The sequence below is a fragment of the Vulpes lagopus genome, chromosome 2 (genome assembly GCF_018345385.1).
Source record: "Vulpes lagopus strain Blue_001 chromosome 2, ASM1834538v1, whole genome shotgun sequence".
Lineage (NCBI taxonomy): Eukaryota > Metazoa > Chordata > Mammalia > Carnivora > Canidae > Vulpes > Vulpes lagopus.
In genome coordinates, this window is record NC_054825.1 from 147,126,725 (window position 1) to 147,151,721 (window position 24,997).

General features: G+C 41.6%; 1 pseudogene; it reads left to right on the forward strand.

Moving 5' to 3' along the window:
- LOC121485248 lies at positions 1-22,627 on the forward strand (annotated as a pseudogene).
- The last annotated feature ends 2,370 nt before the right edge of the window (positions 22,628-24,997 follow it).

The following is a 24,997-nucleotide window of genomic DNA, read 5'->3' on the forward strand; positions in this document are numbered from 1 at the left end:
ATGCCTCATGCCTAGCTTCTGGTGTTTGGCTGGCAATCTTTGATCTTTCTTGGCTTGAAGGTAAATCATCTTCACACGGTATTCTCTTTGTGTTTATGTCTCTGTGTCCAAATTCCCTCCTTTTCATAAGAATACCTCATATTGAATTAGGGGCCTACCTACATCAGTATCACTTCATCTTAACTTCTTACAACTGCAACAACCATATTTTCAAATAATGTTACATTTAGAGGTACTGAGGATTAAGGTTTCAACATATGAACTTTTGAGAGGCACAGTATACTCCCTGACATATTCAGGGGATTTGAGAGCCAAGGAGACCTGGGCCTTATTTCTCCAGTAGATGATAAGACTTCAGGGTAGAAATGACCAGGCATTGTGTCCATACAGAGAGGCCTCAGCTTAGAGGAGTGAGTGCAGCAGAATGGTTGTGTATGGCTCAGTGGAACCTAGAAGAGACATGGCCTTAGGGGACCACGATGATTTCTGAAACCTCATGATGTTGGGGGAACTGTAGAAAGTGTTCGTGAGCCAAGATGATTCCCCCTCAACTCAGAGCAAGGTCCAAACTAAAAGGGTCTTTTTTTGGATAGGAATGAGAAATATTGGAGCTGCCATCTGCATGGAAAGATGGGAGAAGAAAAGTGGCCTCAGTTGTCTGTCTGGTGAGGACAACTTCCCTCTTCCTTCCACAAGAAGTGTGTCTTCTCCCTTCTCTCTTCTTTCCACAAGAGTTGTGTCTGGATTGTGCACTTGGGAGAACCAAGCTTGGCTCACTCCACTAGAGGTGAAGCCCACAACTGCTCATGCCATCAGCACTAAAAGCAAAGAGTCTCTAGAGAGCAGGGGCAGCCAGGCCAACCTGAGATTCTGGGGTGTGGTATTCCCAGACACTGTCAAAGGAAGGGAAAATGGGGAACTTCCCATGGTTCCTGTTGAGTGAAACAAATTGGTCTCCCTATTAGCCAACTATTCACAGCACGTTGGGGAAAAGCAAATATGAACTGCTTTCTTCCCTATTGCTATTTATAGGTTGAAACTCATTCCTAATAAAATGCCATGAGACACTAGAAGCCAGGTAGATCACTGAATTCTTCAAATAAAAGTAGGCTTTTCTAAACATTGGCAACAATTTCCTTTGTAAATAGGTTTAACCTTAGACCTGCTGTCATCTCGCATTTTTACACAGGAAATTAATTTTCTCCATCCTCTTGGTGTTTGAGGGAAGAGAGGAAAAAGTTGAGAAAGTCCCTGGGATTTCGAAAAGCTGCCATATAAACTTTAAAATTAAACAGATGTTATGTGAATCACATGTAAATTGGAGCCATGGGAGCCCAGGTCATAAACTGAATGGGATGTTCTGAGGCAATAGAAGAAGTGGATTTTTGGGGGCAATTATTGGGGGTCTTGTGGATCAAAAATATCAAATGAAGATGGATCTTTGTGTTTCAGCAAGAGCTAGAGAATATTCCAAACCATAAATCCTTTCCAGCAGATTTTAAACTTCCTGAGGGCAGAGGCCATGTCTTTCTTCACTTTCTATACTCAGTGCCCAACAGATGCCTCACATGGTGCAGACACTCAAGGTATTTACTAAATTCAGTCCTCGGGGAGCAAGCAGATAGTCACAGTAGGTAACTTCAATGCTGAGACCCCTATAGCTGACCTCAGTTTTATCCTTTATTGTTTTAATTGAGATTTTACTAAAATCAGAGACTTAGGTGAGGATTTGGGTACAGGTAGTAGTATATTGTGGAGGTGATTCCAAGAAGTAGGAGTGGGAGAGAGGTGACAACAATATAGGAGCGAGGAAAAGAAAACATTAGGGAGGATTATGAAGGCTTCTGCTGTGGGCAGTGGTAGTGGGGTTTACTTTACTGGAATCTCTTTGAAGGATATAGAAAGAATGCTTCCCAGAATTTTCCATCCTGAGGACAGAGGCTGGAGTATTTGTCCACTGTATCCGTTTCTTCACATTGACAAAAGTCTTCAAGGCAGAGAGAAGCACCTCCAAGAACTTGAAGTGGGACATTGTTATCATGAGTTCATCATGATGAAGGGTGGCATCAGACGTGGGCCAGGAGAGTGGATGTGGGCCACCAAGGGTCTGCTCCCCACTGACTATAATAACTTTCCTTCTCTCTCCTCCGTTGATCTATCCTGGATGGTATTTATATATATGCATTTGAATACCTTTTAGACAGAAACATCCTGGCCTTTTATTTCAATTGATTATTTATTCTATTTGGAGTAACAGTGAGAGACTAAGGATAGATATCAGGAAGACATTAAGCATATTCTGGCTCTGTAATCCTTATGCACTGCCATAAACTTTATGGGGAAGGATGCCTAGAGGGTCTTTCCATCCCAAGCTGGGCCCATTTAACCTTGTCTCTCTCCCTTTCTCAGTGCTTCTCTAGAGTGAGTGTTGGCCCTGCCTTACCAGTCTTATTTCAGTCTATATCTTTGCTGTTTTAAGTTCTTCATCATTCAATTCACCTAAAAAGCTGTCTCTCCATTTTTATACTCTTTTCTAGCTGCTATGGGTTGAATTGTGTTCTTCTCCTTCATTTATATGATGAAGTCCAAACTCTCCAGTGTCTCAGAACAGAGATAGTTAAGATGAGGTCACACCGGAATAGGGTGACCCTAATCTAATTAGAATGTTGTCTTTAAGAAAGGAGAAATTTGGACCCAGAGACAGACAAGTATAGAGGTAACAATGTGAAGAAACTCAGTGAGAAGCTGTCTACAGGAGAGAGAAAGGCCTAGAACACATCCTTCCCTCACTGCCCTCAGAAAACCAACCCTGCCAACATCTTGACTTCATATTTCTAGCCTCCAACACTGTGAAACCATATATTTCTGAGTTTAGGGCACTCGGTGGTACTTTGTGACGGCAGCCCTAGCGGATGAATACATGAGCCATTCTCCACATTCAGTTCAAAACCACCTTCTTCTGAATTTCAGTGGATTTGTAAGAGTCTTGGACCAGGTGTTAGGAACTCTGGGTCTAGTCCTAGCACCAATCATTAATGAGTTATATGAATGTGGGCAAGTCTTCACCTCTTTGGGTCTTTTCATAGTGCAGAATAAGAGTAATAACTTTCCTGGCCCATTGCTTCAGAGTGGAGATCCTCACAAATGTATAAGAAGGTTTGTAATCTGATGCACAGAGTAGATGTGAAGAAAGGAACGTGTTGAATTTTGACCTGATCGGTAGGGGGACCTTGGAATGGTTGTTTATTTCATTTCAGCCTCAACTTTGTCTTCTGTAAGTTGAGATAACTTTTAAGGCCCCCTTCCAGCTCTTGAGCCCTGAGGTTACATGGTATCATTATTAGTTATTTATTGATTCAACAAACATCTATTGTCTGCTCTGCCAGGCTGTGTACAAGGCACAAGGGAGTAACTTCAGTCCTGGTCTTCCAGGAATTTTGTTCCTCCAAAGTTTTTCCTCTCAGTAAATTCCACAGTGGCCATCTCCACCCTGAGAGGACATATTTTCCTCATCCTTAGAGGAACAAAATCTTGGAGAAACACAAAGATGGGATCAAGAAGGGATGGTTTTGGAAAGAGACTTGTTTCCAAAGCTGTGCTGTTTTGTCAACAGTAAAGGAAACGATTGGCTATGGATTCCTTTGTATAGGCCAACAGTGACATTTTATTAAAATTTCATCTTCCAAAGTGTTCTAGCTCAGCCTGGCTTCATTTTGTTGGCATATCTCTGGGTTTACTAATAATACACAGCTGTTTAAGGTGTGGGGAGAGCATATCCTCTCCTTAATTGATTTCTAATCACTAGTATTTGTGTTGTCAGTTGTGTCTCCATCTCCTCTTGAGATTTCATTTCATTTTTGTTGTATTTTGCATCATGAATATTCCATTTACTAGAGACAGAGGCTGTCTGCCTGTCTCTCATCTAGGTAAACCTCTCCACGTATCTGTCTCTGGGACATCAGTCCAGAAAAACCCTGGATTTGAAATATATCACTTATGCAGCCAAAATATTTTTTTAGAGTGTCTATTCCTGGCTCACTCAGAGTACCTGGGAATGCAGTAGTGACAAGTCAAGAAAGCATATTATCCCCATGGAAAGTTCCATTCTGCTGGGAAATAAGTGTATAAAGAAAGATAAAAGAAGAACGAAGCTAGAAGCATCATGTGCCCTCATTTCAAGCTATATTACAATGCTACAGTAATCAAAACATTAGGGTATTGGCATAAAAACAGATACATACATAGTGGGACAGAGAACCCAGACATAAATCCAAGCAGGTATGGTCAGTCAATTGCAACAAAGGAGACAAGAATATATGATAGATAAAGGAAGTCTCTTCAGTAAAGCATGATGAGAAAATGGGACTACTACATTGCACCATACACAAAAAACTGAAATGGATTAACAGTTTGAATGTGTAAGACCAGAAACTATAAAACTCCTAGAAGAAAACACAGGCGGTAAGCTCTTTGACATTGCTCTTGGTGATATTTTTTTGGATCTGAGTCCAAAGGCAATGACAACAAAAGCGTAAATGAACAAATGAGACTAAAACAGACTAAAACTTTTTTAAAAAAAGATTTTATTTATCTATTCACGAGAAACACACACAGAGAGAGGCAGAGACATAGGCAGAAGGAGGAGCAGGCTTCTGATGGGGAGCCTGATATGGGACTCAATCCCAGAACCTGGGATCACGTCCTGAGCTGAAGGCAGATGCTCAACCACTGAGCCACCTAGGTGTCCTAGACTAAAATCTTCTGTGCAGTGAAGGAAACCATCAACAAGGTAAAAGGAACCTACTGAATGGGAAGTTATATGCAAATAATATGTCTGATAAAGGGTTAACATAAAGAAAATCTATAAGGAACTCCTATAGATCAATAACAAACCAACTCAATTTAAAAAAACGGGCAGATGACCTGAATAGACATATTTCTGAAGAAGACCTACAGATGGACAACAGATGCATGAATTGATGCTCAACATTATTATTCATCAGGGAAATTGAAGTCAAAACCACAATAAGATAGCATGTCATACCTGTCAGGATGGCTGTTATCAAAAGGACAAGAAATAACAAGTGTTGGTGAGTATGGGGAGAAAAGGGAATCCTGGAAAACTAAAAATAAAACTACCATATGATCCAGCTGTTCTGAGTATTTATCCAAAGGGAATGAAACACTAATTTGAAAAGATAGATAGATGCACCCCTACATTCACTGCAGCATTATTTACAGTAGCCAAGACAAGGAAACAACCTAAATGTCCACTGATGGATGAATGGATAAAGTTGTGATGTACACACACACACACATGCAATACTTTTAGCCATAAGAAGAATGAGATCTTCCCATTTGTGACAACATGGATGGATCTGGAGGGTATTATGCTAAGTGAAATGAATCTGACAGAGAAAGATAAATGCTATATGATTGCACGTATTTGTAGAACAAAAAGCCCAAAACAAATGAATGGAGAAAGTAAAAATTGAAAATTACAGAAATTAGATGGGTGGTTGCCAGAGGGTGAAGGGTGAGGACAATGGGTGAAATGGGTGAAGCGGATCAAAAGGGACAAACTTCTAGTTATAAAATAAGGGTGTGACATTCAATGTGGTGACTACAGTCAATAATACTGTATTGAATATTTGAAAGTTGCTAAGAAAGTAAAAAAGTAAATCCTAAAAGTTCTCATCATAAGAGGGATGCCTGGGTGGTGCAGTCAGTTAAGCATCTGACTCTTGGTTTTGGCTCAGGTATGATCTTGAGGTTGTGAAGTCAACCTCCCATATGAGGCTCTGTGCTCAGCACAGAGTCTGCTTGAGACTCTCACCCTCTTTCTTTGCCACCCCCCTCAACTAAATAAAATAAATCTTAAAAAAAATGTTCTCATTTTGTAATTGTGTATAGTGACATGGTAACTAGACTTACTGTGGTGATGATCTCACAATATTTATAGTATTATAATGTAACTATTATTATGTTTTATAACAAACTGGTACAATACTGTACATCAGTTATACTGCAGTAAAACAGAGATACAAATAAATATATAAAGAGATGAGTTAAGTTCAGAAAATAAGGGCCAGGGCTGTGTGCTAGAGAGTGACAAAGATAGGTGGGGACCTCAATATAACTAGGTTGTTGTGGTCAGTGATACATTGGCATACTTCCATCCCTGGCTCCTGAAACTTTCCTACTCAATCTCACTGCTCTGCCACTCTTCCCTTGCCTGCCATTTCACTTCTGAGGATCTAATAAGTCACTCTAAGTCTGTAGAGTTGGTTCAGCCATGGGATGGAAAACTGGGTTCTCAGACTCCATGGAACAGAGACCCTTTGTGGACTTGCATTAGATTAAGACATGAGTGATAAAAGGGCAATGACTCAGATTTTTTAGTGTTGATTGTGATGGCTTAGTTTTATTCTTATTAATACAATGTGAATATTGATTCTTTTTTTGGGTTTCTACCTTTTCCCCTAATGGTGTGGTAGAGATGTATGCAATTTTTTAAAAAAAAGTTATTTAAGTAAGTAAGTTTATTTGGGAGAGAGAGCACAAGCAGAAGGAGGAGCAGAGGGAGAGAGAGAATCTCAAGCAGGCTCCCTGCTCAGCACAGAGCCTGATGTGGGGCTCGATCTCATGACCCTGAGATCATGACCTGAGCCGAAATCAAGAGTTGGACACTTAACAGACTGAACCACCCTGGCATTCCAAGATGTATGCATATTTTAACAGAAACGTAGTAAATCCATAAGTAGAGTATAATGGAGTGAAAATCAATAGCAAAGAGGATATATAAATCTGACACTAAAGAAATTCTTTTATAAGTGAACTTATAATGTACCTAGATGGTATAGTACCATCTAGGTACTGTAGTACATCTAATGTACCAGTAATGTACCTAGATGGTTAATCTTCAGGGATGGCATATAATTTATGTATTTATTTATATGACCACAGAAGTTGTTTGCTTTACACAAGAATGTTTGAATTTCACCAGTTTTAAATCCTTTTCAAAATGCTAGCTATAGTCCACTCTTTTATTTACTAAAGTAGTGCAGGGAGAAATTTTCTTAAAAAAAATTCTTTTATCTGCCAACAGTTAACTTTTGGTAATGGAAATGTAAATAGGAACACAATTCATTAATGTTTACATATTCCCTCTGCCACTCATAGAGCTGACATAAACAGATATCACAGATGATATATGCAAATACATCAAGACACATACACACACCCCTATGCTAACAGGTCCCATGTGTTGGTAATGGTGTATGGTTTGTTTTATTTTGCTGCTTTGGAGTTTCTGACAGTCTTGTACTAACTGTTTTATTTTGTCATTAAATTTTGAATTTGCAAGTTACAGAACTCTCTAAAAGTTGTAGAAAAAGCCCGGGACCAGAGTTAGTGATTTTAGTCTTCTCTCTGCCACTACTTGGCCTGTGACCCTAGACATTACCTCACCTCCTGGATCCTCATTTCCATAACAATAAGATGAAATTAGACTTAGAGAATGGACTTTGGAGTCATATGGACCTGAGTGACTTTGGACAAGTTTGTTAGCCTCTCAGATCCTTAGTTCCCTAACGTATTGCACAGGGTTGATGATACTTTTTCCCCTCTCAGTATCAAGGTGACCATTAATGAAGCATATGTCAAGTCCTGGTTCCCTGTGGGCTTTTTTAAAAAAATGTATTACTTATTTATTAATGAGAGACACACAGAGAGAGGCAGAGACACAGGCAGAGGGAGAAGCAAGCTCCCCGTGGGGAGCCCAATGTGGGGACTCGATCCCAGGACCCCAGGATCACACCATGGGTTTTTAAATATTTGCTTTCCTTGCCCTGGTCTCTGGATATTTGAGAGCTGATCACTTTTTTCTCAGAGGTGTGGCAGATATGTGAATTTACTCTTCCTTTTCTCAGTGGTGGTCAAGCTGTGGTAGATCGACTAGATAGAATTGGACTTCTGTCCCAACCTCTTAATGATCAAAGAAAATATGCCTAGAAAAAGAGTGTGTTGGAGACATCACCTAGCACGCATCACACTCGTGATGAGCACCCGTGACAGGTAAACACCCATTTGTGTGCAAAAGCAGGAATGTGCACGTACACACAGATATGTGTGCACACACTTTAGACTCAATGTCTGCAAGACTGAGTCAGCCAGTACATGTATTTTCTGGTTCTCTTGCTCACTCCTATGTAATACCACAGATTGGAAGAGGAGGCAGGAAGGAGTGTGCAGTTCTTGTGTTTGTCGCATGGTGTTCTGATGATATCAGAGTCAATCTACCAGAAAGTCACCAAAGAAGAGCAGTGAAGAAATGTTTTTAAAATCTGTGGTTTATAATCTACTTTTAGGATGTTGGTTTCTCTCAGTAACTTGTAAAAGATAAAAAACAGCCCTGTTCCCTTCAGCAGTTCTTTCGTTAGTGTGATTAAGAAGTGTCCCAAGTGACATGTGAGCTGACCAAGGTGAGAAATAGTTTCCTGTGTGGTTCTTGGCCTTGTTACTTCCTGGAAAGGGAGAGATTACAGGTGGTCCACTCTTTGTCCTTACTATCATCATATGGATGGAGAACTAATCTAGAAGCAGGAAGCTTCATTTCTTGTCCCAGCTTTGCTACTCACCACCTTGTAACTTTCAGCTAGTATTTTAATTTTCCAGCCCTCCATTTCCTCATTTTTAAAATCAGGGAGTTCTGGATATCATTTAACTCAGACCTTTAGTTCTGACATTATATGAAGTGAACATAGGATTTTTCTGAAGTGTATGCATGCCTCAAAATTCACTAACTTATATCTGCTTCATATTTTTGCCTTTATGTATTATTTAGACGGTCATTTACTCAATACTTTTTCACTTTTTAAGCTTATTCTCTTCCTTAATAGTAATATTCATGAGTATACAAACTTGCATACACACACACACACACACACACACACACACACACACACACACAATCTCCAGCTATTAACATCTTTTGTTCTGCTTTGTAATAACACCTTTTGTGAAATTCTACTATGGTATTTTTTAAATAGATTAATATATAGCTACTCAAAAATTTAATTTTTCTGTCTTGACTAGCTTGTCTGATGTGCCAAAATGAATGCTGTGTCATAGGCCATTTCCCATTAGTCCAAAGACAATCTGAAGTCATTGGCTTTGCTCTAACCAGCTTTGAGAAAGAGCAGTCTTTGTCTTGTCAGTAACACCTGTTGATCTACACCTGGAATTCTGTGTAACGCAGATGTAACATAGATTGTAAGATCCAAGAGCAGAGAAAGGTGCGGAGGAGGGTTAGAAAAAAATCATTCAGATCAAGTTATGGATAATAGCACTTTCCTTTTTTTTTTTTTAATTAAAAGCATTGCATCTATGATAGTGCACTGTGTGTGTCCTTCTATGTCCTCTGTTTTTGGCATTGGAGCTGAGTTGCACATACATTGGAGCTGAGTGAATCCCTCTTTTAGATAATTACATATCTAATGTGCTTAAGCTTATTTAATTGATTTTGGAAGGTGAATTCCTTACATGTCTTGGTTTTGAACGTTTCATAAAGAATTGGGATTCATGAAAAACACAGCAAGTTTAACCTAGCCTTCATTTTGAGATCACCTGATATCAATTAGCATTCCTCCAGTTTGGGGCTGATTTATGATGCCCTTGTAAGGCCCTGAAAATATGAAAGCAGAGAAGCAGTATTTCAAAATGCGGCATAAAATCAACAATAAAATGTATATTTATAACCTGAAAAGTATGATTTCATCCTGGAGAATTACCAACCCAATAGCAGTAATAACCATGATTTTCATTGTACCATATTGTACTTATTAAGCACTTCAGGGAACTTGTGAATAAATCAAATTGTGGGATCAGTTTTGGATATCTGAACATATTTTTAAATATTGTAAAAATGTGGAAAAGTATCACAACTGGTTATTATTTGTTCATGTTTTCCAAAAGGGTTTTAATCATAAACTTATTCTTAACATCCTCCTACAAGCTGGACTGAGGCTGGAGTGGCCTGTAAAGTGACATAGTTCTAATAAATGCAGATTTAATATGGTCATGTGATAAGATTAGACCCTTCAAAAACCCCATTCAAATACCACAGTTTCTGACTGATGCTCATAAAAATCAGGAAGAGTTAGGTGGTTTGGAGGATGCAGTGTTATCAGAGAAGTTAGGGTGATGTATATGCCTGCTTTTGATTTAAAATTTTAATAAAAAAATCAGTGTGGGAAGTGAAGGCACTGAATTGAAAATACCCAACTTATTCTGTTTGTATTATATCGGCTTCCACAAGTCAAGGCAATTCAATCCAGCCAACATTTATTGACAGGGTACAATGTGTCAGGTACTGTGATAGGCCTGAGGGCTATAAAGCCAAGAGAGTCATTGTCTGGGAGAGCTCTCACTGGCATCCAGATCAGTGTGAGAGAGCTAATGTTGAAATCATTGTGTCCCCTTCCCTGATCTGATTAGCATTCTGAATTTAGATAATTGATTCCAGTGGGACAGGGATGCATGGGTTTGCCTGGGTCTGTAGAGGTCAGTATTCCCACTGAGTCATCTTAGTGCCACCCTGGGTCAACCTGGACAGTCTCACTTAAGTTGCTTTAGATGGATGGTTCACCTGATGCCAAGTGGTTACTACTTCTTAGTGGGGACAGGGATGGTGACAGGGGCATATCTGAGAACTTTTATGATCAGGACAAACAAGATTTTTAAAAAACCCTGTCTTATTGATATTCCTTTTTATAGGGCTATTAGATCATAGGTTTTGTAGCTGAAAGTAAAACCACCTTTGTCTCTGATGTATCCAGGGCAGGGTGTGAGGCCCCTTCATGTTTCCAATGGAGATGATAAGCATGAACAGGTCTCGAAGAATTGGCAGGTGAGTCCTAAAGGATGCTGTTGGGAAAGTGATTGATATTGATGATATTGGAGAAGGGTTTCTCCTCCAAGTCGCCCACCTGCTTGCTCATGCTGTGTCCCCAGTTCAGTGCTGGGGAAGCCAATAGGCTCTGATCATTGAAAGATCATATGAAGCATTGGGTGTTGCTTGGGTTAAGCCTGCCCTGTCTTTCATCACCGCAGTGCAGGAGATTGAGAAACTCCTTCTAATTCTTTGAGTTCTTGGCTGCAAAATAGCTGACCCACAGTCTCAGCAACTCATACAACAACATTTAGATACTGTCAGTGAAGTGGCTTTCATCCTATTCTTTTGTCTCTTTACCAAAGGGTGAACATTTCTGGGAGGTGATGGGGAACAAAGGAAACCAAGTGAAAGGTTATTTATAGTGTTTTCCATTTACTTTCCAAAGGGTTGCATTTTCAGTTCTAAACTGGCCTGAATACCAAACTCTCATTCTGACTAAGGAAAAAAATGTGGTAGTTGGAGAAATAAATATAAAATCTGATGAGTCCCTTCTCCACATTTAACCGTTGTTTCCTCCCCTGGTAACATACAGTGTGGGACTAACTTGCCACGGAGATGCAGACCACACACAGGGGTCAGATTTCAATTGCACAGCGACCAATTGCACAAATAGTTTCTTATAAAAACAGATCCTCCAAATATCATTTGCTTTTGTGAATAATAATAATCATCATCATGGCCAACATGTGTTCAGCACTTACTTTGTAGGGAAGTACTGTGTTATATATTTTACATAATGTGTTTATTTCATTTAATTTGAGCCTTACAGTAATCCTGTGAATTAGCTCTCAGTGGAGCAGTATACTTAAAAGAAAACTAAAGCTTAGAGAAATTATGAATTGAGTTAAAACAAGGATTTCAGTCTAGCCATTTTTCATTCATAGCCCATCCACTTTTATTATTATACTCTGTTGCTTACTTTTGGAGCATATTTTAAGTTTTTCTGATGTAATTTTCATGTTTTATGAGACTGGAAGTATACTTCTCAGTATAACCCCTTGATGGGCCTCCAGAACCTGGAAGGAAAGACTTAAAGGAATGTTTTTTGTTCTGAGTATTATGGACTGAATATTTGTATCACTCCAAAATTCATATGTTGAAGCTTTAACTCCAGTGTGATGGTCTTTGGAGGTGGAATATTCCAAAGGTGATTAGATTTAGATGAGGTCATGAGGATGGGGCCCATATGGTAGGATTAGTGTCTCTCTCTCCTCGCCATGTGAGGACAAAAGAAAAAATGGATTCATGTTTAAACCAGGAATAAACCCCTCACTGGGGTTCTGAATTGGCTGACACCTTGATCTTGGATTTTCCAGCTTCCAGAACTCTGAGGAATACATTTCTGTTGTTTAAGCCACTCAGTGCATGGTATTTTGTTTTGGTGGCCCAAGCTGACTAAGATACTGGTTTTTAGCTGATTTGAATCCTGAAATAAGTTATTAGTAGATTGTGACCAGTATTTTTTTTTAAAAGGAAACAGAAGAGAGTAGAATTGAAAATATCAGTTTATTCGGTAGTCAGGATAACTACTGTACCGTGAAACTTTAGGTACATATATGTATACATACACATGCACATAGTACCTATACACATATTTAATTTAATTTTTGGTATATATATGATGTGTGTGTGCATATATGTGTTTATAATGTAAAATGTATTTTTCACTCTGAATTTCACTAAAAAGTTGGAGAACCACTACTTTAGGGTATGGATACATTGAGGAAGTAGGATTGAGAAATACCTAACTTATCCTACACAGGAGTAGAGAGGGGTTTGGGGTGTTTGAGGGGGAATTAAGCTGGAGAGGATGGAAGACAAAGCAAAAAGAGCAAGGGGATTCTAGCAGAATGGTAAGAGACTGACTCCTGAGTAGGAAAAAAAAATGAGTATAGTTTTGTAGGAGGAAGAAATGGTTGAGAGACTTTTAATAATAGGAATGTCTAGTTTGTATATTATATTATTTACTGTGCAGTTCTCACTGTACCTTATTTTTACCTCCACCCACTCTATTGCTAGAAACCTTCAGTATAGTCTTCTAGGTGTACAGCCTCAGGCTGGTGCTGAGGTGGGGTGTAAAGAAATCAGTGAGGTACCCAACAATGCCAAATACAGAACGAAAGATTTGAACAGAAGCAGACACTTGGGGCCTGAGGTGACCTGCAGTTACTGGGGAGAATTCTAGGTTTCCTACTGGATCTGAGGAGATGAGGGTGGCAGTCACCTTGACTTGCATCTGGAAGTATAATGGACCTCTAGTAACCTGTCGACTTAGAGATGTTCAAAAGGTTGGGACCCCATGTTTTCCTCCATCTACTTATGCCTTCCTTTTCTCCCGCCATTCCAACACCTATCACAAAAGAATAATGAACAGATGGGAGAATGTATGACCTGATAGATCATAACTCAGACTCCCTTGCAGACAAGAGCAAAGTGTGTGTAGAGCCAGATGCTCACATGGAACCAAGCCTTATAGTGTATATGAGGCATGGAGTTCAATGTCTCCAACACAGTTCTTTACTGGGGACGTTTTATTTTCATTAGGTGGCAGTCTGGAATAGTGAAAAGCACATTGGTTTGATCTCCAGAGGCATGGATCATTTGCTTTTGCCCTCTTTCAAACTACTGTGAGTTTTTGAGCAATCTATCACTTTGGTTCTCTTTCTGTAAAAGGGAGAGGAAAGATTTTATTTTCTTCTGACCTATAGCAACTCTAATGTCTTTCCTGGAACAATGGTGTTTGATATGAGTCCTTGGAGATTATGTGGAGACCTCTAAGCAGCTTCTGGATAGGCTCGAGGGAAGAAGGATCCCTCTCTTGGGGCTGTTTCCTCTCCCTCTCTACCATGCTCCGTAGCTTCACCAAGAGCAGCACTACAATTATGTTTCATGTATTGAGACTCTCTTTGCAGAAAGAAAAAAAATGTAAAAAAACCCCCACTCTACTGAGCCTTACACATGGAGGCTGTTTACTTTCAATGACCAAGAAGAAGCTAAAATCTGTACCAATAGGAAAAGCAGCCATTGATGAGCACTAGGTGATATGCTATATGTTGGCAAATTGAACTCCAATAAAAAACATACACATATATTTTCCATGGAAATTCTTCAAAAGTACATAAAGGGCGTGAAAAAACCTGACAGCCATTTTTGTGGCAGGTAGAGGGTATTATTGGTGATCAGTATGTTCCAAATATTTGGCCAGTATTTGATGGGTTGTCTTTACATATTCTAAAATTTTTTCAGGGGCCACATAAATTGTCTTTCTACAATTAGGATGTGGCATATGTAAGTGAATATAGCAAGTGTAAGAGCTTAGTTTATGCTGGAACTTGCCTAGTTCAGGCTGAACACACAGGTTTGGTTCAGGTTTTCTCACAGATAAAAAGCAGTCTGGTTCACCTTTGATGGGATTAAAGTTTCCCACCCTGAAAGCTTGAGACCAGCCAGTTCCTACTCCAAATCCACATTGGCATTAACTAGATTGGAGCTGACGTGAGCAAAGAAAAAAATATGGTCAGCAAGTAAGTCATAAAAACCAACAGCAGCTAACATTTCTTGAATATTTGCTATGTATCAAAATCTGGCCCAGATATTTTTCTTATAACTCTTACCACAACCCTGTAAATTAAGTGGTGGGGATGCAAAGCAGGCTTAGCAAGGTTCAAGTCATTATAGCTAACCAGTGATTGCCCATCAATGACTCCAACTTCTTTTCTTTTATAATTATGCCATGTGGCTATTCATAACAAAAGACATCTTAAACCTTACTCATTTTAAGCATTATTGGGTCACACTTTAATACATGGTCTATAATCTCAACTTATAATTTATTTGTTCATTTAGTCAATCAAAAACATTCATAGAGCATGTACTATATTGAAGGCATTATGTATGGCTCTTGGAGGATAAAAGATAATTTAAATACTCTTCTTATCCATAAGATCTTAAAGATTAGTAGAAACAGATAAGTTAGGTACATAAATAAAATTCAAGAAAGCCACCAACAAGTGTCTTATGAGTTATGAGATTCAGAGGAGGGAGATAAAGACTTCTCTGCAGAGAAGTCTTGGGAGGAGGTGGCCTTTGGATGGAACCTTGAAGGGAATATGATGGGGATTTATCGTCAGAAAGGAATTCTGGGAGAAAGAAACAACAGGAATAGAGGCATGTGCTAAATGAACAGTGGGGAGTGGACGGGGAAAAACTGGCTGGAAAGCAGGGCCTAAAAATGGGGGCAATAGAAAATAAAATTGGGAAGATAGATCGGGTCAAGTCAGGATATGGCAGGGGCAGGGGGTCTTGAGTCAGATGAGAAGGTGGTCTTGATTCTCCTAGAAAGGATGAAAAGCCATCAAAAATTGTCAAGCAGGGGGGAATCCCTGGGTGGCTCAGCAGTTTAGCGCCTGCCTTCAGCACAGGGCGTGATCCTGGAGTCCCCGGATCGAGTCCCACGTCAGGCTCCCTGCATGGAGCCTGCTTCTCCCTCTGCCTGTGTCTCTGCCTCTCTCTCTCTCTCTCTCTCTCTCTCTCTCTCTCTTTGTGTCTATCATGAAGAAATAAAATCTTAAAAAAAAATTGTCAAGCAGGAATGTGACCTGACACAACAATGCCTCAGAAAGACCAAGGAGGCCACAGTGCCTATGATGGACGTGCAGACACTGGAAGGTAGGCAATTTAGGAGGCTTTCCACATAAACTGGTCTTGGACACTGAGTGCCCTGCCCTGACTGGAGAGTGGGACAAGTGAGGAGGAGGATGTAGTAAACTTGGTTTTGGAAGTAGAGGCAAATGATTGAGGGAGATGGGCAGGGCCTTGGACAGAATAGATAATGTAGAGGAAGCAGCAGAATTTGAGGGTTAGAGGATGAATCTGTGACGTACCAACCTGACCAGTGGGAGGGACATGAGGAGCAGATGACACATGGAAACATGGAGCCTGGTGCTGTTTCAGTGAGTAAAAGGCCTAACACACAGTGAGGCAGGGAACAATAGAGTGTCTAACTAGGCACTAAATCGATTGTTTTATCTGGGTGACAGTGGCAAGATTTATGTTTTTATCCTAATTTCCCCTGCATCATTGTTGAGTGCTCTGAAAGAGTAATGAGGCATTGCCCGCTGGATTGTGAGATATTCCAGATTGGGTATCTTAAGAGTGAATTAATACAAATATTTGACTTTGATTGAATGACTATTATTTTTAAACATGGTTATTATTTGTCAAACATCTGTTTTGTTTTAGAGGAGAATATTTCCCACTGAAATGACTGATGGTTTTTAACATCCCTGGGCCATAGCCATGGTTGTCAGGAGAAGAGGGATCAGCCTCGAGCTGTCTAACACTTAGGCATCAAGAACATTTTCCTGGTCTTCTCCATGAAACCACCCTGAATGTAGAAACATGATGGGTATCTTGTGATAGGGTTAGGTCTGGGGATCATGTATCTTTTATTTGGATTTGTTTTTTTTGTTTTTTTTTTTTTGTGATGGCATAACTTTTATTGCTCCTAATTAAAGTTTAACTTTGCAGCCTAATTTACAAGCATGAAACCACATGCTACTGCACATTTACTTCCCTGACTTTCCCCTTTCTTTGGCTCTTCTGGACCAGATTTAGTCATAGTATTCACTTCCTCTCCCTTATTACATTCTGCTGCTGATGGCAATGCTTGAGATTGGAGGCTTGGCAAAAGTTCTCTACTAAAAGCACTGATTGGTTTCCACACCGTGTGCATGACCAGGTGTGTTGATTCTGAGATATAATTCTTGTTTCTGGTCAGTGACATGCAAAATGGTATGGACCAGGCCCTGGAATTAGACTTAGCTCTCTAAGCTTTAGCAGCAACATTTGAGGTAACTTGTTCTAGGTACATAGTTTAGAGATCTGTAGGCTTATGATAGACTAAGTTACTTTTTCTCTTGTGTCTATCCTGGTCTCACAGTCCTCAGACCTATGGCAGGAAACACAACAACCGAGCAGCTGAAAGCAAAGCCTTAGCAGGCTTCTCGGCCATTAAATGCATTCCCTAGGAGAGCCCTTGTAATAAATCCATCTCCATGATTGACAGATCAATTGACACACCATAAAACCTTATCTTATAGGCTGGAGGAAGGTGTCATAAAAGTAAGGAACCACATCTTCATGAAAAGGGAAAATTCTGAACCATATGGATCATGTCATGGAATGTCCTATAACCAGTTATTTATTATTTATGCTTTTAGAAAATTTAAATGTATCAGTTGGAAATCAATTGTGAGATAAAGCAAACTGGATGAATGTGTTCTTTGCATGCCTTATGTGGGTTGTCTTATTTCCTGAGTTAGACTTGTTTACTATCAAAAGCCATTTGTGGCCCCAAAGATTTAACTAAATACTCAGGATCCTATAAAATTTCTAGGAATATGTGATTTTTTAAAAAAGATTTTATTTATTTATTCATGAGAGACAGAGAGAGAGAGAGGCAGAGACACAGGCGGAGGGAGAAGCAGGCTCCAAGCTGGGAGCCCAATGCGGGACTCGATCCTGGGACTCAATCCTGGGACTCCAGGATCAGGCCCTGGGCGGAAGGCAGGTTCTAAACTGCTGAGCCACCTGGGCTGCCCCAGAATATGTGATTAAATACGATCCCTGTAGGGCTGGGAAGGTCAGAACTGGGGCTGGAGTGTAGGTGTATATAAGGTGGAGGTCATGCTGAAAGGAATCAGGGTCATGGCCAAGGGAGTATGAATGAAGGGGTACAGGCCCCCCTGAAGTAAAAGCAGCCCAATTTGAGGAATATGAGGAATATTCTTTCAGCTTAAAGGTACCAATGAGGATCCAAAGGAGAAAATACCTTGAGAACCTCTGTGACTCTTACTTGTGTTTTCTGTACTATTTTTATTATCATTTTTCAGATGAGGAAACAGAGGATCCATTGGTCATATACCTAGAAAGTGAAGCCTAGTATTTTTTATTTCAGAGGCCACAGTTTTCGCCTATAGAAAAAATGTCTCAGAACCTGTTTTCTTAAAAAAAAATGTTTCATTGGTTAGATTCTCAAGACAGTAATCAATTCTTACCTATTTCTAGTATTGTATGGCCCTTTATGAACAATGAGGGTTTGATTACTTAGTAGGCTTGAAGACCACTGTGAAGACATGTGCTAGACTTTTGTCAACTTAAGAAAATATGACTTGGGGATCCCTGAGTGGCTCAACGGTTTGGCGCCTGCCTTTGGCCCAGGGCGCGATCCTGGAGTCCCAGGATTGAGTCTCGTATTGGGCTCCTGGCATGGAGCCTGCTTCTCCCTCTGCCTGTGTCTCTGCCTCTCTCTCTGTGTCTCTCATGAATAAATAAATAAAATCTTAAGACAAAACAAAAAAGAAAATATGACTTGAAATTTTGGGGCTCAGAAACCTCAGGCATTTCCATTCTAGAATCTTGCAGCACCGATCCACTGGTCTGGTCTCAGATTATGGTCCCACACAGAGTCGTGTGGCATAACTCTAGGGGCAGCATTCATGTTGTCATCAGTGTAAATGCCTCCCGGTGGAGTTGTGTGACAGCAGGGTACTGGTCCCACTAGCCCCATTTTGTCGAGCTACCTGTACTGGTCCCAGTAGCCCCATTCTGTCGAGCAAACTTCCTGCTGTCCGAGCTGTCACACATTCCACTCTTTCTTCAGTGGGCAGTCTGGTTCATGAAAGTTTGAAGTCTGGGTGTGGATGGACCTAGTTCTGCATGGTTCCTGAGGCATGGCTCTTAGAACTCTCTAGATTTTGAGATGGAGAACTCAGATGTGGGGGAGGGGCCATCCAAAGGTTGGGCATTAGCTTTGGAATCCCGAAGATGTCGTGCTTCCCCTGTGATTTTGCCAGAATATGCCACCAGTGAGCACATAGGCCAGCACCATATGGTGACCATTTTTTCTACAATCTCTCAGAAATGCAGAATTTCAAGAGTGGGTTGTAATGTACTAATATGATATCAGACGTTTCCATTATTGACTGAAGGTTATGGAAAAAGAGAGCAGGGGCAGCAATTTTCCAGGGGATGTTTGCATTTTAGTCCCGTTACAATAAACAGATGCCTGTGGGGCTGTTTGAATGCTTCTCAGCTTCACTCCCACCGTCATTTTTGCACGGTCTGCGGTGTGCACAGGAGGTACTCAGGTTCCTGCCTTTTAGAGATCTGTGATCCATTTGTCTACCAGTGGATAACATTTTTTTGCAAGCAGTAATTTGCTGAAATTGTATTTATTTATCCTGAGAATATGTGTGTTACTGAAAACTTCAGGGGACCCATAAGGTTAGACAATAGGATAATATAACCTAAATGACTTCTTAAATGGGAAAACTTGAAATTGACGGTTTTAAAATTTCCCGAAACTAGAGAATGGATTTTCACCTGTCTGATACTGGTTTTCTTATCTGAGTTTCTTGGGTTGGGGACTCCCTCTGGGGCTTTCTCTCCTTCTGGCTCTAGGACTCTGGGAGTTTTCATTTTCCTCTAATCAACCAGGAGCTGGTCCAGAACATCTTTTAACTTGCCTCAGAACTCTGTTGACTCTTTTAACCTAATCTGCTGAACATTTAGTAGCTGAGGGGGCCTTGCTTGGTGACCAGTTGGCTGCAGAATTCTCTGGACAAGTGGAGGTAAAGTCTGTAATCTGCTCCTCCCCTTAAGGAGGATATTCCCCCTGTAGTGCTGCATTTATCACTGGCATAAGGGTGCATTAGGCACAATGATGGCAGGTCTCACGATCCCAGCACCCATGCTAGCCCCTGTCAGAATTTGTCTGGCTGTAGATTTCTGTCTTTGGCAAATTTCAGTAGCAGGTTTTGAAATCTCTGAGGGTTCCTCTTTATATTTAGGATGCCATGAACTATCTCTCACCCTCTAAGCAGATGGTGTATGTTCACAGATACTAATATGAACCTAAGGAGACTTACATAAACCCAGCATATGAATTGTAGGCACAATTGATTTAAAAACTATATAACCTTGGGGCACCTGGGTGGCTCGTTAGTTAAACGTCTGCCTTTGGCTCAGGTCATGATCCCAGGGTCCTGGAATGCAGCCCTGCATCAGGCTCTTTGCTGAGCAGGGAATTTACTTCTCTCTCTGTCCCTCTGCTGCTCCTCCTGCTTGTGTTCTCCCTCTCTCCCTTTTTGATAAATAAATAAATAAATAAATAAATAAATAAATAAATAAATAATCTTTAAAAATAAAAAATATATAGTGTGAAAACTTAAAAGTTGGAAAAATTTTCTGCACTCTTTTTTTAAATAGGAAAGATACAAAATACAGGCTGAGTTTTTGAGGTGACCTTGGTGCCTCCACCTCGATGTCTTTGGCCTTTTTAATTAAATAGGGCCAGAGGGTTCAAAGATAGGGGCTGAAGTCATGGTTGGGCCTTTTTATTAAGTTGTGGACTCAGCTGGCTTCGGGTATATGTTCTGTTATGCTTACTGTACAGGGCCCCATGTAAGTCGACTGTGGTTCCATCTTGTGCCCTAGTTTAACATCAGTGGATCTGAGTTGTCCAATCTCTCACTGTCTTCTATGAGGTCTCTAGTTTGCCTGGACTTCCTACGTCATTATCTGTTCTTATGCTGGAATCCCAATTCCTTTTCCCATTCTCTCTATGCTTTAGGTGTGAATACCTAGATTATGTATTTTTAGGCCCAGAGGGCTATAAATCTCTCTTAACCATGTGGGAAAAAATGGAACTTATTGTGCTTGGAATAAAAACAGTTTATTTGTCAAAAAAGCATTAAGTCATTCATTCATTCATTCAGCAATTGTGGGATTATTGAGTACCTTCTGTGTACCCAAGAATGTTCTAGAAACTAGGAATATAGGGTTGACAATCTCCGTCAAGGCAGAACGAATTCATACTGTTTTGTCATTGTTTCTCAGGTATGTATGTGTCTGATGTCTTAGCTAAACACACTTGAAGGCATAGGCAGCTAAATTTGCAATTATGGCTTTTCCCCACCTCCCATAGATTTGCTCAGCCTGATGGTGATTTTGAGGTGCAAGAAAGACTTGGGGTTCTTGTCCACCCTAAGTGCGACAGTGTACTTACAGAGGAACTGCTCTCTGAAGCCCCAGAGCAGTAATGGTTTCCTGGGGAGTAGCATATTTAGAGTGTCACTTATTTTCTAGGCCTGGGCCAGTGACGATTTCATGTAAGTTTTTTTAGGGGGTGGAGATCAATCCCCCATTAAACAGGTAACTAAATATGATTTTATTTTAAAATCTTGCATCAGTTCGCCTGCAGTGTGCCCGGAGCTGCCGAAGGACCCAGTGCCCCTTCCCCGCCCAGCCACCTGCTGCCACCTGCCGCCACGCCCTTCTCCGACAGCACACACGTTGAGGCTCTGTTTCCCGGCCGGGGATGAGCTTCCTGACCTCGGTGGCCACAACAAGCACATGGCCAGGGTGCGGACCCCGAGCTCTACGCGGAGCTGCGCCCCCTGAGCACCGAGCGGCTTCCCGCTGGATGACGTCATCCAGACCTGCGTGGACAACCCGGGCCACCCCACATCATGACGGTGGGGAGCCCTATGACTTGTTCAAGGAGGTCTTTGACCCCATCCTCGAGGACCTGCACGGTGGCTACAAGCCCAGCAACCAGCACAAGCCTGACCTCAACCCCGACAACCTGCAGGACGGCGACGACCTGGCCCCCAACTATGTGCTGAGCTCGCAGGTGCGCTCGGGTCGCAGCATCCGCGCCTCTGCCTCCCCCCACACCCTGCACTGCAGCCGCGGGGAACGCCGTGCCAGCGAGGAGCTCGCTGTGGAGGCTCCGTCGAGCCTGGACCTGGCCGGCCACCTGGCCGGTACTAGCGCTCAAGAGCATGACCCAGGCGGAGCAGCAGCAGGTCATCGACGACCATTTCCTCTTCGATGTGCCCGTGTCGCCCCTGCTCCTGGCCTCGGGCATGGCCCGCGACTGGCCGGACGCCCGCGGCATCTGGCACAGTGACAGTACGACCTTCCTGGTGTGGATCAATGAGGAAGACCACCTGCAGGTCATCTCCGTGCAGAAAGGGGGCAACATGAAGGAGGTGTTCCCTTGGTTCTGCAACGGCCTCGCCCAGATTGAAACACTTTTCAAGTCAAAGAATTAGGAATTCATGTGGAACCCTCACCTGGGCTACATCCTCACCTGCCCATCCAACCTGGGCACAGGCCTGTGGGCAGGTGTGCACATCAAGCTGCCCCACCTTGGGCAAGCATGAGACGTTCCCGAAGGTCCTCAAGTGGCTGCGGCTTCAGAAACGAGGCACAGGTGGTGTGGACACAGCTGCTGTGGGGGGCGTCTTTGAGGTCTCCAATGCAGACCACCTGGGCTTCTCAGAGGTGGAGCTGGTACAGGTGGTGGTGGATGGTGTGAAGCTGCTCATCGAGATGGAGCAGCGGCTGGAGCAGGGCTGGGCCATTGATGACCTCGTGCCTGCCCAGAAGTGAGGCCCCAGCCCGCATCAGCCACCACCACCAGCCCCACTGCTTCCTAACTTATTGCCCAGGCAGTGCCCGCCATGCACCCCTCTGATGTTCGCCACTTGGCAGCTGAGCCCTTAGCCTTGCTGTAGAGACTTCTGTCGCCCTTGGTAGAGTTTATTTTTGTGATGGCTAAGATGTTGCTGATGCTGAAATAAACTAGGGTTTTGGCCTGCTACCTAAGTAAATAAATAAATAAAATTTTTTGTCTTCTCACAAATCAAAATATATTCTTATGAAATTAGGAATCCTGAATTTTGGGTTAGAAAAATATGCAGGGGCAGAGTCTAAATGTACGTTGATAGTTTTCAGTACTATTTCAGCATAATTGACATTTTCTTTGACCAGCAATTGAATTCTGACAGCAGTTTCCAACTTTTTTTAAGATTTATTTATTTATTTGAGAGAGAGAGAGAGAGAGCACAAGCGAGCAGGGCAGGGGCAAAGGAAGAGAATCTCAAGCAGACTCTTGGCTGAGCACCGAGCCCAACATGGGGCTTGATCTCACAGCCCTGTGATTATGACCTGAGCCAAAACCAAGAGTCAGATATTTAACCACCTGAGCCACCCAGGTGCTCTATAGCAATTTCCAACTTTTAAAGTTTATGTGGCTAAGTATACCTGAAGGAAAGTAGGGCAAAACCCCAACCATGGGCTAGCTTTTTGTTAAATATGGTGTTTATAAGGCTCTTGTCAAAGTTCATGTTTACAAAAAGAGTTGGATGTGCTTTTTTGCGGTAAAAAACTTGAGAAATAGCTCTCCTCTCATCTCCCTCTCTCTCTGTATGAACATGAGTGACAACAAATGTGATGGAGTGCTCGTTAATAAATGCTGGGTGCTACTGATGATCTTGGAGGTCTTAATATTACTTAGTATAGCTTCTGTGTATTTGGAACTTTTTCAGCGGTTGGGATGGAGGGTTTTAGAGTTTTTACCCTGGTAACTGATGTGCTTGATTAGCCAAGAACATCAGACCAAAGCAGGCCAAGGCTTGGCCGTGGATTTCACTACCCCCTGCAGACTCATCCAGAGTCCTTCTGAAGTGACTGGAAGCATGGAATTATTGTCTTTTGTGCATCCAATCTGCCTTTTCATTGCAAGCTCTCTGGCTGCTCTCATCATTTTTCCCTCAAGAGAAGGAAAGCCCAATCTCTTTTTTCTTCCCCTCAGGAAAGCCCTGGTTCTTACTCTGTCCTCAGTTTCTTACAACAGCCAACTCCTCAGGCTTAGGAAGAAAAATGAAACCATGAAACAGAGTGATGTCTGCTGGGGTGTTTATGCCCACAGTGAATGCCTGACTTGGGTCAGCATAAATCAAATATAAAGGAATTTTATTTTCTGATGAAAATTTCTCTTTCTTACATTTGTTAGTGGGGGTAGAGGATGGTGGAATAGGGATGGGGAAATCCAATGGGAGTATGTGCAGTATGGTTTACAAGTTAAAAAATGTGAGACATAGTCTGGTAACAGAGGTTACACACCTCCTCTTAGGCATCGAACAGAAATTGTAAGGCATCAAAATAGAGCTTGGAATATCCCAGATAGGACTCACCTGGACTTGTGATGGGGTTATTAGCCTTGATCTAACTATTGTTAAGTATCAGGCACTGTAGAGCTCTTCTGCACATCTTATATAATCTTACAAGATTACAAGAACCTGATGGTTTAGGTACTATTAGCACCATTTTCAGATGAAGAAAATGAAGTTTTGGGTAATCAAATAATTTGTCACGATAACACAGTTGCTGAGTGTCTGAGCTGGGATTCCTGTCTTCCTTAAAGACTATTGGGTTCTCCCAGTGAGGATCTCATAACCCCATTGAAAGAAAAGCTGGGATATCCTTAAGTTTTCTGGCTGCAGGTGTCGAATTCCACATCCCTGAAGCCAGATGATCCTTGGCATTGGTGAGCAAGAATGGCTCCAACACAGGTGGGAGAAACAAGACATATACATGAGGAGTGTTTATGATGGAATTAAAAACAGGCAAGGCTCAGCAGAAGGTCTTGGATAATATCCCTTTCTACCTGGGGTCCCAGCCTTCTTGTAAATGGAAGAACAGCTACTTTTCGTTTTCCCAAAACCTCCAGATCTTAGGGAGGGCAGGAGCCTGACCACGCCATGGCATGTGTGTGAAATGCTGATACTCAGGTGTGGGGAAGGTGTATGTTTGAGTGTTGAGGGCACCAGTCTGAATCTTTTTCCTTTCGAGACACCCAGAAAACCTCATAGAAGGAGGCTTTTTGGCCAAAATCTATGAGGAGACACAGATATGGATGGCCACTGGCAGATGATGCTAAGAAAATGCTTAGGAAACCCAGCTTCATAAGCTCACTCATTTCACAAACCCAGAAAATGATGTCAGGTATCATATGGATCAGAAAATGAAGAGACAGAGTGTGAACTCTGATAACCACAGGATCTGGGCAAAGGCTGAGTGTTTTTCAGAAAATATTTTGAATAAGGTGACAGATTTGGGCTTAGAAGATATTTTATCTAGCAAGTTCACGTTTCATGTAGTTTAGAATAGGTTGTTCAACAGTAAACTAGG